The sequence below is a fragment of the Mytilus californianus genome, unplaced genomic scaffold (genome assembly GCF_021869535.1).
Source record: "Mytilus californianus isolate M0D057914Y unplaced genomic scaffold, xbMytCali1.0.p SCAF_4, whole genome shotgun sequence".
Lineage (NCBI taxonomy): Eukaryota > Metazoa > Mollusca > Bivalvia > Mytilida > Mytilidae > Mytilus > Mytilus californianus.
In genome coordinates this window covers 83,925,090-83,940,681 of record NW_026262690.1, presented here as the reverse complement: position 1 = coordinate 83,940,681, position 15,592 = coordinate 83,925,090, and the positions used below count along the sequence as shown (strand labels likewise).

Here is a 15,592-nt window from a genome sequence, read left to right as displayed (position 1 = left end):
TTTCTCAGTTATATGGTTTATTGTTCTAAAATCAATACAAAATCTAATACTTTGGTCTTTCTTTTTCGTGACCATGACAACCGGGGAACACCAAGCACTACTTGAAGGTTCTATGATGCCCCTTGCTGCCATGTCTTGTATCTTTCTCTGCAACCTCTATTTGTTTCTAATGGATGTCTATATGGTTTAAGATTAGCGGGTTTTGAATTGCCCATATTTATTTCATGGTTAACAATTTTAGTATTGCCAATATGAGATGGGGATTTGGAAAAAAAAAAAAAAATCTTGATAAGAACATAAAAACTCTCTTAACTTCTTCGCTTCAACATTATCCAAATCTTTTAAACTTTTCTTTATGTACACATTTTAAATGACCCGAAGTGTCTACTCAAGTCTTAATCTCTGCACAGTTGATCCGAGTCGCAGTGCTCACTTCAAACGTTTCTAAGTCAACAGGTTCAAAAGTGCCCACTTTTGTGTTTTTATAAACTTTGAAAGGCTCTGTGCTAAAATTAGCCACCCTTAAAGGTATGACATTTGAATTTGGCTGAACCGCTATCCTGGCTATAGCCACCCTTAAAGATGTCGCATTTGAATTTGGCTGAACCACTACCCTGGCTATAGCCACCCTTAAAGGTATGACATTTGAAATTGGCTGACCAACTATCCTGGCTAATAAACCAGTTTTTTTTTCAATAAAAGACTTGAGCTTTCACCTTTATTTGTTAAACAAGAAATAAACTCATCCTTAATTCTTAGACAGCCTTTCCTAAACAGAACATCAATATGATTACTCATCAGAAAATCCATACCTAGTATGGCCATATCTTTGATTTCAGCCAACAAAAATTCGTGTTTGAAAACATGTTTACCTAATTTTATTTCTAAGTTAACTTTCCCAATAAACTCTGAAGCTTCTCCAGTAGCTGTGAATAAATTCATTCAGACTGGCATAACTTAAAGTCTATTCTCAAGTGCAAGACTACCAAAGAAGTCTTTTCTTGAGACGCTCAACATAGAATCTACCAACAAATTTACAGACAGAATTCATATAAGCAACAACAAAATAACCATTATCTTTCCCCCAAGAAACACTTGAAATAACTGTGTTGAGTCTTTTTACTGTGATCGGGCCGCGACTCCCGCACTCGACGTTTGGTAGTTTTCCGCCTTGTTATAATTTTGGTATAAATTTCAAACACCAAAATTATTTGTTCCCCTCTAGTGAAAATTTTCACTTCTTTGCTGACGTGGACCATTATTGTTATTACGCTAACCATTATTATTAAGTGCCAGTCTGCGTAAGGATCAGGCAGTGACCAAAACATGATAGTCTCAGATTTTGATGAAAACTTGCACAAATCATCTGAATAACAAGTTATAAAGAAAAAAATACTTTTCGGACCAATTACATATGGTTGCTATGGAAACAGAGCCATTTCATTTTTCCAAAAAACGAATTATTGAGATTAGCATAAAACTGACAGTTTTTCACTATTTCAGTCTCATGAAAACTGCTGTTCATATAAAATGTAGTATTTCTCCATTGTACTGCAACTTTTTCAACTATCAAATATTCTTGAATAACAGCTGTTTTGATGAAATTCTATTTCATTCTTGAAATTTTGGGGTACGGATGGTCTCCATGGACCATAATGTCCAAAAAAGCCAAAAAAGGCCAGAAATCAAGTTCAAATATTTTCTATTACCAGAACAGCATATACATTGTGTTACTTAATATGGAACAAGTAGTGGTCATACTTTCATTATTTCATAAAAGCTAGGTGGGTTTTTTTCAAATATTGAGTAACCATAGCAACAAAACTTAACCTATAGCAACAAAGCTAAAAAAACAAATTTTAACAAATGTATTCAATATTAAAGACTAAAGACATATAAATGGACTAAATATGATTTATTTAAGCTAGTCTCATTCCAGTGTTGTCAATTTTTCCAGTTTTTTCCCGGAAAATATTACATAGCAACCGAAAATAGTCCTTAGCAACCAAAATGTACAAACTTAATTTTTTTGTGTTTTTTTTATACAAAAATATTCTCCAGTGCAAAAAGCGACAATTAAGTGGTCAGATATCAATCATTTCGATATAAAATCAGTAAATTAAACAATATCTACATTTCATTAGCAACAACTTAAACCCCCTAGTAACAAAATAGATTCTTTCAAAAGTTTCACATTTTTGGTGTGAGCTTACTTCTTATACCAGATTCATATTGGTTTGAGACATTTCATTATAGTTACTGACACTATTATGCTTTAAAATTTGTATTACAACCTGGTGGTTTTTTTTAAACAAGGGATATGCATAACAACCAATAAATACTCCTTAGCAACAGTAAAGTATGCATATTCCACATTCTTTCTATCAAAATTATAGGCTATTATTTAAATTATACATTTTTTTATGGTAAATGCTTCAATATTGAATTGCTATTAATAATTGAAAACTAACCGGAACTACAAAACTTCAACGTTGACCTTTGAATCATGAAAATGAGGTTAAGGTCAGATAACACCAAATTCATAGACATATACACCTTGCAATCGATCTATACACCAACCTATTGCTTACAGCACTCGAACAACTGACCAAAACACAAATTTTTTTTTCTCACTAATGAACCCTGAAAATGAGGTCAATGTCATATGAAACCTGCCAGACTGACATGTACTTATAATTATTCCATAAACCAAATAAAGTTATTTATTGCATAAAGTACTTGTTAGAAGGACCAAAAACACAAAAACTTATCATTGATCACTAATGAATCATGAAAATGGGGACAAGGTCAGATGGAACCTATCAGATCTAGACAGACATCTATCCCTTACAATCATTCCATACACCACACATAGTTGACCTACTGCTTATATAAGAGAAATGAACCTATTCATGCATGTAACTTTCACCTTGATCACTGATCCATGAAATGAGGTTGAGGTCAGGTGAACCCTGTCTGACTGCCATGGAGACGTAGCAAGTAACCCATATACCAAATATAGTTATCCTAATATTATTCATAATAAGTGAGAAATTCGCATGACCAAAAAACTAAATTAAATTTGAGCAGTCACTGAACCATGAAAATGAGGACCAGGATTTTGGACATATGACAGACAGAAACTTTGTAACATAAGGTATCTGCTAACAAGCTCTTCTTATTTATATTACGAATCCAGGTCTTCTACGGTCTTCTACCCTCTAAAATATAATATTTGGCCCTACCACCGTCGGATAGTAATGCCTTTGTCTTGCATACTGTGACACTGTGAGACGAAATGTAAGTCATAAAAACATGCAACATTTTTCAAAAAGAAAACATTAAAATGCACAAATTATTGCATTCATTTATTATAATATTTTTAAAAGTAACTGACCAAATTAGAGATTTATTTATGTTAATACAGGAAAAGCTCTTCCAAATTCTGATTTCAGAATGCAAGTTCTTATCATTGAGATACTCAACCAATCTCAACATTCAAATGCTTTTAAAAACTTCTGTCACATACATGTAATTCCTGAATTTACAATTTTCAGATTGTTCAGAGTCTTCTTATATTTATCATGTCTTATTATTTCATCTGTCATTCAGGTTTTGTATATCTGTTCTTTAGGTTCAAACATGGCTATAAAATTTCCCAACAAATAGAGGCTAAGTTGTCATCCTTCACTTCAGAAATGTTTGTCAATTTGAAGGCACGCTATTTACTTATGTCCATTTGCTACAATCATTTTGATCTTCCTACTCAAGTGCGCAATATTGGCATCACAATATGTTGAGCCTCATTGAACTGTAGTTGAATCTTTTAATCATCAATCCTGCAATCATATGAAAGTTCAGTAAAAATCAAAATAAATATAATAGCAATTCATTTACAGTTCATGTTGTTAATTTCAAGTTCAGTGAATCACTATGATTGAATGAAATGTAAATGATTGATGTTTAAAAAATGAACACTAAGGAAACGACCATTAATTTTAGTACATGTATGTGAACAAGCGGACCAATATATAAATTTATGTGCAAGTCCCAGGTGGAACATTGTTTGTTTTTTTTTTTTTTTTTTGCTTACCAGTGATTTTGCAATCACTTGTCATTTTTCGCTTTAGAAATGAAAAGTATTTCACTAAAATATAGTAAAAGTTTAAAAAATAAACTTGACACAGTCTATATGTTAATTTGGTAGAAAAATTCAAATGATGAAATCAAATAGTTATACTCTGAAATGTTTCAATATGCCAAATATTCAAAGTGAATGAACCATTACTAAAAATGTCAGTAGAAATATAAGAAATGCCATTAATACTAAATACAACTGTATACCAAATAAGAGGGTGGTAATGGGGGTACCAGTCCATCATTAAGATTAAGGGTAAGAATTCTTGCCAAAGGGCGCTAACGGTAATTTTTAGTCTATGACGATAAAATGTACACTTTCTTTTTAACCGTAAAGAAATCGACTGATTTTGACGAATCATGTTAACTTTTTCTCCAAAATTAACAGTGATGATAACTTTTTGAGGTCTCTGACGAATCACAATAACGTTAGGATATTATGACAAATCACGGTAAAATTTTAACCAATTTGAGGCTTACGGTAGCCTTAAATGACTGTTTGACGCCTGACAATACAGGGCATTCCTACCCTCAAATAAAACTAACTTATCATAAGTGGTTCTTTGTTAACCGATCTACATGAAATCACACACTTTAAAATGTAAACTAGTTGCTAAAATGATAAAATCAATAGACCATGACCAAGGATCGAAGTAAGAGGACAGGGCCAAATAATTTCCATAGATATAAGATGCATCAAATTGAATGCTTATACAACTTTATATATCAAATATTATTTATTTACCATTAGTAGTTCCACTTAAACTGACCTTATTAAAAAATTTTAAACACCAATATGATTTTGAGTAGGGAAAGGAAATGCACGATTTTTTTACAAGTAAAAAGACTCTTGATGTTGTTGACAATACATGTGTAGGTGATCTCTGCATAATTCTTGTTTAGCATTGTCAATATTTTTACCCAAGTAGCTCCAGCAGAAAATGTACATGTAGGTCATATTGACCTAGTTCTTGTTATGACATATATACATGTATATCTACATGTATATCATAAGATGAATTAACCACTTGCTCAAAACAGAACCAGCAAAAATCACTTTGTAAATCAGCATTTGCATACTGACTGGAAAATCTATGATAAAGAGCTGTCCTGTTGTGGATGGGTATGACAAAAACATCTTGTAGCTGAAGTAATTTTCATCTATTTCTTAAATCACAAAATCGTTTAAAAAAAATATTTCACCGAAAAAAATGGGCCCACTAGTGGAGATGGGTTGAAGTAAATATTCTATCACTCAAATTTACTGGTATACATAAAAAATATCTAAATTCAAATAATTTGTACCTGTGCAATTCAATAGTCTTCTGTAAACAGTTCTTTCAAATATCAAAGGTATGTGTCTTAACAAATCACCTCTGCAATTCAGCAAATCCCTGAAGAAAAAGTTCAAATTTGTTAAGTCTGATAAAAATATATATACATGTACATGAAATTTCTTTGTAGCTCTTACTTCAGACCAATCTAATAAGTTGCAAATAACATTAACTAAGAAAATTATTTCCATAAGTATAAGTTATGCAGAATATGTTTTAACCCCTGAAAGCTAGCTATATATAGAGTTTCAAGGGCTCTGGGTTAAAACATTTTAGTAGATCAAAAATTGTAAATAAGGTAATGGGCCTAAGGCAGACCAAAAATATGTATGTGTTTAAATTACTAAAAATACTGACCCTATATTTTATGATTAAAAATGCCTAAAGTACACTGGAAATGTTTTCTTGTCATTTTTTAATAGCACTGATAAAAACAACATATTCCTTACATTAAGCCTATAAGGTACAGTTATATCATCAAAATAGTTTTGTAAATTGTTGAAGGCCTATTTGAGAAAAAAATAGTTGTTCCTTTGATAACCTTACCTATACATAAACATTTCTGTAGGTTTTTAACGAGCCCTATTTATATTGCGTCAAATTATTTCCCCTTTTTAAACCAGTCAAAAATTTAAAAAAAAATCATTTTCGTACCTATCTAACCTAATAATTTTCAGTTGTAAGTCTATTTTTTTAGGTCTAAATGCATCATTATGTATGAAACTTAAACATTTGTTAAAGAAATACATGTGAACCTTCCTTTGGAAGGGTAATAGTACATTTTTCAGGGCCAGGGGTCTCCTTCAGTTTAGAACAAACTCATATTTTTGGCATTATCACCATTTTTTCTAAACATTCTTTATAAAATATGAGAAAAAAAAAGTTTACTTCTTTTCAATCTATAATTATCTAACAGAAAAAAATCTGCCGAAAAACAAAATATGAGTCTGATAATGAGCCCCCCTTTTATATTCATGTTGAACCTAAACCATTTTCAATATTTTACAGTAAAATAAATAATGGGGGAGGAGAATGGTGTAGGACCAAAATTATCTTTTTGAATATATAATAATATGTAAATACATTGTAGTGTACCTTGTGTTTAGAACCTAGAAAAAGGCCCTGATCATCTGGATTGGCACTGCTCTGCCTGGCTTTGATCCTTCCTTTGTGAGACGGTTGTGCACAACCAACATTCCTTCTCTTAATCTCATGCATATTCCTAGGGTTTGTTGGTGTTTTGGACAAACAAAGTATGAATGTTCATGTAAGTGGGAAAAGATCCCAATATTGAAAAAAGTCAATTTTCCCTCCGACTTGATTTTTGTCTAATTTTGAATATTTTAATCCTAGGGAAGTGGTTCAACAATTCTTTTACATTGTCCAATAACCGTGTTGTCTTTTCATCCTTAGAATACTGTGAATTCCCTCATTCATCGTCAGATAAGATTGAAAAACTACAGTTCAACATTGTCTGCCACATGCATGACATCAGTATTGTTTACATCAAAAGAGTTCTGCTAGGGGAAGTAACTCTGTAAATTGTGTTCTTTCATGAACAAAGCAACAGAATCTTTGGAATGGAATTTTGACCAGTAGACAAAAAAACCCACCAGACGAAGGCTTAAACCTGAGATTTCTATTTGCTTAGTATTTATATTTGCAATCATTGTGATTGTACGGGTCTGGTAATAAAAAATATTGTGAATTGAAATTGCCTGAATTTACATAGGTTAATAGTAAAACATATAGAACTTCGAAGTGCTAATACATAATACTGCAATTGATTTTCTAAAATTTGATTATATAGTTCTATTTGGATTAACTAAAGGTAACATATTTTGTATATGAGATGAATATTTGAAATATGTCATGTTTTGATTTTTTTAGAATTTGCCTGATTCTTAGACAGACTGGCACTTAATCGTCCTAATGGCCCCTACTTCATGTTGATTTCTTGTACCTTATATTAGTTCTTTTATTTTGCTGACCATTTTACTATCATCAGCGTCACATGCATCAGCTGTTCTCATCGAGCACTCCCTGCCAGTCTCAAAGCTTCAAGGCGAACAGCAATATTTCGGCTTAAAATATTGTTTTTGACATCACTTCTCTCGACCTACGACGAATGTCAGATTCAGTTATAACATCAATAAAGTAATCAAGCGCCAGGGTGTCCCTGACGATAGGGGAAATACCAGGGTATACTCGCCTTCAAAGTCGTGCCTTTCATCCTCTGTCATTTCATTTAGAAGAGCACGAGCGCTACCTGTTAAGCTACTTGCCAACAACAAAGCTTTAGACCTCAAGTCTCAATCATTAAGTTCTACCAGGAGATAAAATTGCGCCAGATACTCTTGTAGATCGTCTGACCCGTCATAAAGTTGAGGTTTAATTTTACATTTTATGTAAGGTTAAGTTCTGAGGTTCTCAATGAAATGGCTATTATTTAAGTCACGAAGGGTTGGTGCCTTCAAACTAGTTTAACCCCGCCACATGTATGTGCCTGTCCCAAGGCAGGAGCCTGTAATTCAGTGGTTGTCGTTTGTTGCTGTATATCATATTTGTTTTTCGTTTATTATTTTGAACATAAATCAGGCCGTTAGTTTGTTTCACATTTGTCATTTCGGGGTCTTTTATAGCTGACTATGCGGTATGGGTTTTGCTCATTGTTGAAGGTCGTACGGTGACCTATTATTGTTAACTTCTACGGGTCTCTGGTGGAGAGTTATCTCATTAAAAATTATACCACATCTTCTTATTTTTATATAAATTTGTTTGGCTTACCCACTCACACTTACGGACGAACTATCATGCCGTGATTTTATTTGTTATATGATGGTCAAATTTTACCAACATACTTTCCATTCTCTCAGAAAAATCAGATAAGACACTTGTCTACCATAAATCTCAGTTTCCCTTAAGCTTCAGAAACCATTTTCTCTGCTGTTACATTATTTTCACTACTAGAAGCCATCACCTCATCTCTATTCCCAGTATTGGGACAAGAACATAAAGACATTGGAATTGTCCATATTTATTTTTACAACAACTGCCTCCCTGGCGTTAGAGTTGACCACCTGAGATCACAGTGTCACGTAAAAGGGGATATATTGGATGTCGAGAAAAGTGTCTTCATTAAAACCACCGATATTAACCCGAAATAGGACGAAGGAACAATTGTTAAATATATATATATATCAATGTCCTAGTATAAATCGGTATTCGGGAGGTTTATTGAAGTAAAAGAGAATAATTTATAAAGTTCAACATTTCATTAATGAAATAAAATACAGGGAGAATGCTCTCTCGGCTCTGTCACTTGTCAGTGGCCCCTAGTATGGTTGGTCTTGCAACAATTTACTCGGATGTAAATACTACAAACCTAGCATTTATTTCCAACTAGACCTTCATATAAAGCTTTTCTATTATATTTGTAACTAATCTTAACCAAACAAGATAAAAGGTAAGACCCTCATTCAACTCTTCATAAAACATACATATTATTTTTCCATAAACTAGTTATGTCACTATCTCAATAAACAGCTATATTACCACAACAGATGAGTTCTTTAACTTCAAATCTGGTGACAAAAATATTTAGTCACCGTCACCGAGATTCTATTACCGCTACTCATATTTGGCACCGTCACCTTATTGAAATAATATTATTATTTCACAATACTAACTTTTACACCTATAACATCAGACATAATTCTATTTGGTTTCTCCTTTCATTGTTTTATCGCTTTGATTTTACTATCTCAATAAATCCGAGCTATCTCCCTTGACGCAGGCAACCACACGTATATATATATGACCAATGACAGTTTCGCTTATATAATGACATCCAATCACAAGCCATGACTCTTATTAGGGAAATTCCCTTAATGGTGTTGCAATTGTAAACAATGCAATGTTCTTCACGAATAACTATAATTTAAGGTTTGGCTAGCCACAAAACCAGGTTCAACCCACCATTTTTTTCTTAAAATGTCCTGTACCAAGTCAGGTAACCCGGATTCGTTTTTTTCTCAATCGATTTATGAATTTCGAACAGCGGTATACTACTGTCGCCTTTATTTATGTGTTTAAAATGCAACTACAAAGCTTAAAAAATTTTGTGATGGTTAAAAACGGATAGAAAGTATTGTATCTTGCAACCAATAGCCATCAACAGATAACGATAATTATACCCAATACACACCGAGACCGGTGACAAACTTCCAAAAATCAAATTGAGATTTACTTAAAAGTTTCGAAATGCTACGTGCAATTACTAGTAATATTATCAATCATACACAAAAGAAACTCCAAAAGGAAGAATTGTATAAGATGCAAAAATAGAACAACATGAATCACAATATTATTATTACGTACAGCCGTAAATAAAATATATGGCCGACTTTCACTCGAAAGCAAACATTATATGTCTCCTGAACAATATTCCACAGGTTTAATAGTAATTCGAGATAACAGTTTTATAAGTATGTTAATAAGCATCTCCTAGCTTATCAACCAGTTTTGACAATCCAATTCCAGATATAGACCACAACAACAAAACGCCTATCAAAACAACATAGAATAAGTAAGGGGTATCATCATAACAATATTTTTTTCACGGAATTACTTTCCTATATATAAAAATATCATAAATTCAGATTATTCTCGGATACCAAGACGCGTGAATTTTACAATTTAAACCTCTGGGTTCACGCAACGGAAAAAAAAATAACATGGGTTTCTTGATACAGAAAACGAAAGAAAAAAACTCGCAGTTATTCGGTTTTTGTTAGATTGTAACGTCGTGTTAGTGGTGTTGCCAATGAGATATGGAAAGACTATTATTTATACTGTATTTCTTGAATAATTCAAAAAAAGAAAACAAACTTGAAAAGTCAGTCGTTTTGATTATCTCTCCATTGGTAGCTCTGATGAAAGACTAGAGAGAACAATTTGTTCAACAAGGAATAGTACCTTTGAGAAAAACAAGATAAAGATATTATTTAAGTTTTTTCAATATACTGCAGCTGTTCAATATGAGCAATTCTGAAATAAATATGTTGAAGGTTAGTCCAAATACATAAAAATATACTATTCCTTCAACAGCAGGATGCCACGCAAGACGTTTCGGTCACAGTCGTTGCAGCCATACTACTCGTGAGCCATACTTGTACAGTTTAATAAATAAATTAGATTACATTCATATGAGTGATGAAAAAAAATATTTTAAAAGAATTGTTCCTTTTTATACTAGTAGAGCACATTCTAAACTTGTAGTATATGTAGTGATTATAGTTTTGACCAGTCCATCATATGTAAAAGGCACATGTCAGAACAACATAGTGAGTTTGGCTACTTGTGTGTTGAATATAAGGTAGCGTAAGAAGGCAACATGCCCACAAAATTGTGAGGGAAGCTGGCAATGGTTAGTAGACTAACCATGACCTTCACTGAAGAGGAATAGATGCAGTATAGGAAATTTCAAAAGTGATAGGGATGGTAAAATTATAGCTGAGGTGTCGCATATAGAAAGCAGAAAAATAACATTGAACTCCAATATGAAGGAAAACAAGAAATCAGCAACAAAGGATATGACCGTTCTGGAAGCACTGTATCCACCTTACAAGATGGAGTTTGGAAAGGAGATTGGGAGAGCAGGAGAGGTCGGTAGATGAGAATGAGAAAGCAGAGAGGAGAAAAGAAGATAAGGTGAAGGAAACAAGATTGGAGGAAGAGAGGGGTCAGTTAAGAAACAAAAGGAAATGTTTTTAACAAACTAAAAAGATTTCGAGACTTCCTCTGTTGTCAGTATAGAGGCTGAGGACATGGAAATGTAAACAGCTTTGGTAGAGCCAAAGTCTACTCTCTCTTCTAATGATGTGCAGCTGTCTTCAAATATAACCAACCAGCCTACTTACACCAGTTTCAGTCCATCCTCATGTTGTCGCTTCAGTTATAGAAAAACTTGATTTGAAACTTAACTTTAACTCTGTCTTAGTAAAGGATTCTACTGGTGAAACAAAACAAAAACTTTCCCTCGGATGTCCATTCCCCAATCATCAAAAACGCTTTAAAAGTGTGGATCTACTTTTTTATATTCTTGCTATTCAGGAAGAGAAAAAATAACAAAATATTACAATAGGTAGGTCCTGTAGTAAGGCCGTCCGGGATGAAGGTCTGTGGAATTTAGACTGCCACTGGAAAATGGGGGTCAACTGGATAGGGACAGAAATTTAGCCTTACAACAGGCCATCTACGGACCCCTCAAAGAGTAGTTACAAGGGTTCATACCTTGCAGAGAGCATGGCATTCTCCCTACACGAGGAATAGGATTTAACGTCTCCAATCTGACAAGACGTTGCTGCGTACTTGTACATCCCTGACAGCCTTTGGCAAGGATTTTACTGCCGGTCGGAAGAAGACCAAAAGTGACCATATTTCAATTCCCCAGACACCCTTGGGAAGTGTACCTGCTAATTCATGTACGAGCTGAGTGTCAGAAGTACATTGATAATCATACGAAATTGACTAGAGATGACTTAATTTATGGCATTGTAATTGCAATTACATGACTACGTATGTGGCCATGGATAGGACAACTAAAATACTTTCAAAACGTTATAACATGCCAATAAAATTTCTTTTATTTGTTAGTCAATGCATATGAAACATTTTATTTATATGAAACAGTTCATTTACGAAAAGCTGGTTTCTAAGTTCGCATTTATCTTAATATAAAATTATTTTAATTAGTAGTAGTCCAATTTGGAAAGCGCTTACAACTACTTCATACAGACCGTTTTAAAATGAAATGATAGAAAGTTTTAGGTTAAAAGAAACTTTTAAAAGGAGGATTCATATTTTTGTAAACAAAAATGTTGACAATTGTAATGTCTTTATTTGGATATTGAAGGCTCTGTATAGTAGTACACTCAACCCGCCATTGGATTTGCTCCTAACATTCTTATGTCAGGTAGGTAAATGCTTTAAACCTCAAATTTTGTTTCCCCTCCCGAGAGACTATGTTGATAATTTAGATTTAAACTTGAAAAAAATATATGCTATTGCAAGAAATAAATTTAAAATGGAAGCAGAAAGTCAAAAGAAAACTATGATACCAGGTTATCCCAATCCTATTATAAAATTGATGATTTGGTTTTTTAAGTAAAATAACATTGCAAAGAGTTTCAACCAGGATGCAAGTCATTTTCAAATCATAAAAGTTCCGAGTCAAGTTTTGTATGAAATTCGCATTCAGAGCAAGAACGAAGTTGTTCGTCATGATTAATAAATATAAACTGTTCTTATGATGTTCTAAACTGAGTTGCTGACTTCAAGAGAAAAGTACTATTATAGATTATATTTCTTTGTACTATTTGTATCCTGATGACGGTGATATAGGCACCGAAACATGTCGATCAATAAAATTACTGCAGCAATCACTCTAGTGTTGTCATTATAAGACTCTCTACTATTATAGATGTAGAATTAGTTTCACTCAATAGATGAAAGAATATAATGTATTTACCGACACCTTAAAATTTGATTTTTTTAAAATTAATTTTAGATATTTCTGACTACATAGCATACAATTAAAACTGGGCAACATGATCATTTAACAGTAGAAACATGAGAGTTCCATTTGCATGTACTCTTTGTGGGTTCCGAGGGTTATTTCAGAACCATTTGATAAAAAATGTAAAGACATACAAGCCCCATATTCAACTCCAACAACTTCCCAATAATGAAGATGGAAGACTGCTTCATTGTGGCAAGAATTCCGTATAATCTCACACGGAGTATAAAAGTGACACATATCTATATATACGTATATATACAGACAGAGGGAAAATTCATAATTGCTGTGGTGATAATAGTTTAAGAAAAGCAAATCCAATGTAATGACTTAAAAACAATTGAAAGTTGAAAAACAAAACTAGAAATCCTCAAGAAGAAACACCAGGATGAACAAACAAACTTTGGAACATATGTTTAGAGGCTCGACGAGACGGGTCTAGATCACCCATCTACTGATACGGCACCTGCTGAATTTGCACCATTTTTCTGCCAATTTTACCCCTATGTAGAACAACTAAAGTTGTTTCCCTTTGTACATTAACCGATTTCAAATTGAAAATTAATGGCATGTTACTTAATTAAATTAAGATAAATAACAGCTAGAAATTATTTACTTAAGATTGCAGGAAAGCATATTTTAAATGGTTTATTAAATTTTGAATACACTGTTTAAAGTTTTGTCTTTTTTATAGTTTATAAGAATAAATACATTAATTTGGAAAACAATGATGTATTAATCTTTCAAAGTTAAAAAAAAGTGAAATGAAATAATTTGAACTTATAGCAGGAAATTAACCTATATTCCTTAAAAAATATGACGGTTAGATTTTTTTTTTGTTAAAAGATTATTGTTTGGACACCACTAAAAGAAGTTAATCATGCATTAATATAATTTACACAATGATTTTGATTAATGCAAAACGATAGATTTCAGTAATTTACGAGGGGGGAGGGGGTCATTCTGAAATTTGACCACATTTATGGTGATTATGATAAATGTAGGGTATCCTTTTACTTTCAATGTCATCATGGTGTAAATGTATTTTATAATTTGTATAAAAACATACAATTATTACTTATTTTCATTACATATATTTTGATAGAGGAACCTTTATATCACCAGTGTTTATTTGCTTTATTTTTTTTCTTGTATACCAAGATCTATTTTATTAATTACCCATTGTTCTATTATTCGACATACATCCCCCACAGCACTAGCAGAAGAAGTATATTTAATTTACACTGATATTAGGAGTAATAAGAATTGGTTGATTGTGGCTAGTTTTACGTCCAGTGTCAAATATTTCATGCATGCTCATGATGATAACAAATCAACAGTGAATAGAACAGGAAGGTCTTTAATCGTAATGAATGTCGAGAAATTTGAAATGCAACTAGAAAATTGGATAGAGAAATTGAAATTTGGCCTTGCAAGAGTCCACCTTCGGACCCTTCAAAGAGTTCTTTCAAGGGTTGTTAACGTGCAGAAAGCCTGGCACTCTATCTCTTCACGAGACATAGGATTAATCGTCTCCTTTCTGACCAGACGTGGATGCGTATTTATTCATCCAACACGACCAAATGTACGCCCTACATTCACAGGGACTTTACTGTCGGTTCAAAGAAGACCAAAAGTGACCATATTTCTGTTCCTGAGTCATCTTTGGGTTAACGCAAATATCATCTTTAAAATATTAAAAGGGGTCTTAAAGGAATTTGCTCTTATTTTAGGATAAAGTATGATAAAAGAAGACATCATGGTGTAAATCTGATAAAAATATTCTTTGCATTAAACATGTTGAATATATTGTATAATTATACTCAATTCTTTTGGTAATTTTTTCTGAAAGATAAACCATAGAAAGTGTCTCTATCGGCCCTTTCTGTACTTATAACATCATCTGCTCATATGAGGCCTAACTATATGCACCATAGAACGTGTCTCTATCTACCCTTTCTTAACTTATAACATCACCTGCTGATATTACCCCTTCCTATAGGAGAATTAAAAAGTGTCTCTATCGATCTTTTTTTTACTAATTACATCACCTGTTGATATGACCTCTCAGTATAGGCAACAAAGAAAAAGTTTTTAACGACCCTTTCTTTACTTGTATGATAACCTGCTGATATGACCCCTCCCAATAGGAACCAAAGAAAGTGTCTCTCTCGACCCTTTCTTTACTTATAACAACACCTGCTGATATGACCCCTCCCTATAGGCACCATAGAAAGTGTCTCTCTCGACTCTTTCTTTACTTATAACATCACCTGCTGATATCACCTCTCTGTATAGGAACCACAGAAAGTGTCTCTATCGACCCTTTCTTTACTTATAACATTGCCTGCTGATATGACCCCTCCCTATAGGCACGAAAGAAAGTTTCGCTATCGACTCTTTCTTTACTTAAAACATCACCTGGGTCAATATCCCTAATGTGCCTCAAAATGAGGAACTCAAAAGTTTTGTGTAAACAAAAAATCTCTGTATAGTGATATTTGACACGTTTCTATGATAAACAAGTGACTGAGTTTAACCA

The 15,592-nt window shown here is 33.0% G+C and overlaps 1 long non-coding RNA gene across 1 annotated transcript; it reads right to left on the bottom strand.

Annotated features, from left to right (window-relative positions):
* Positions 1-3,351: 3,351 nt before the first annotated feature.
* On the bottom strand, positions 3,352-7,095 carry LOC127738737 (uncharacterized). The gene is made up of 3 exons (XR_008000154.1): positions 6,567-7,095; positions 5,443-5,531; positions 3,352-3,839 (listed from the first exon to the last, which is right to left on the bottom strand). It is a non-coding gene; the product is annotated as an uncharacterized LOC127738737 (long non-coding RNA).
* Between the last annotated feature and the right edge of the window lie 8,497 nt (positions 7,096-15,592).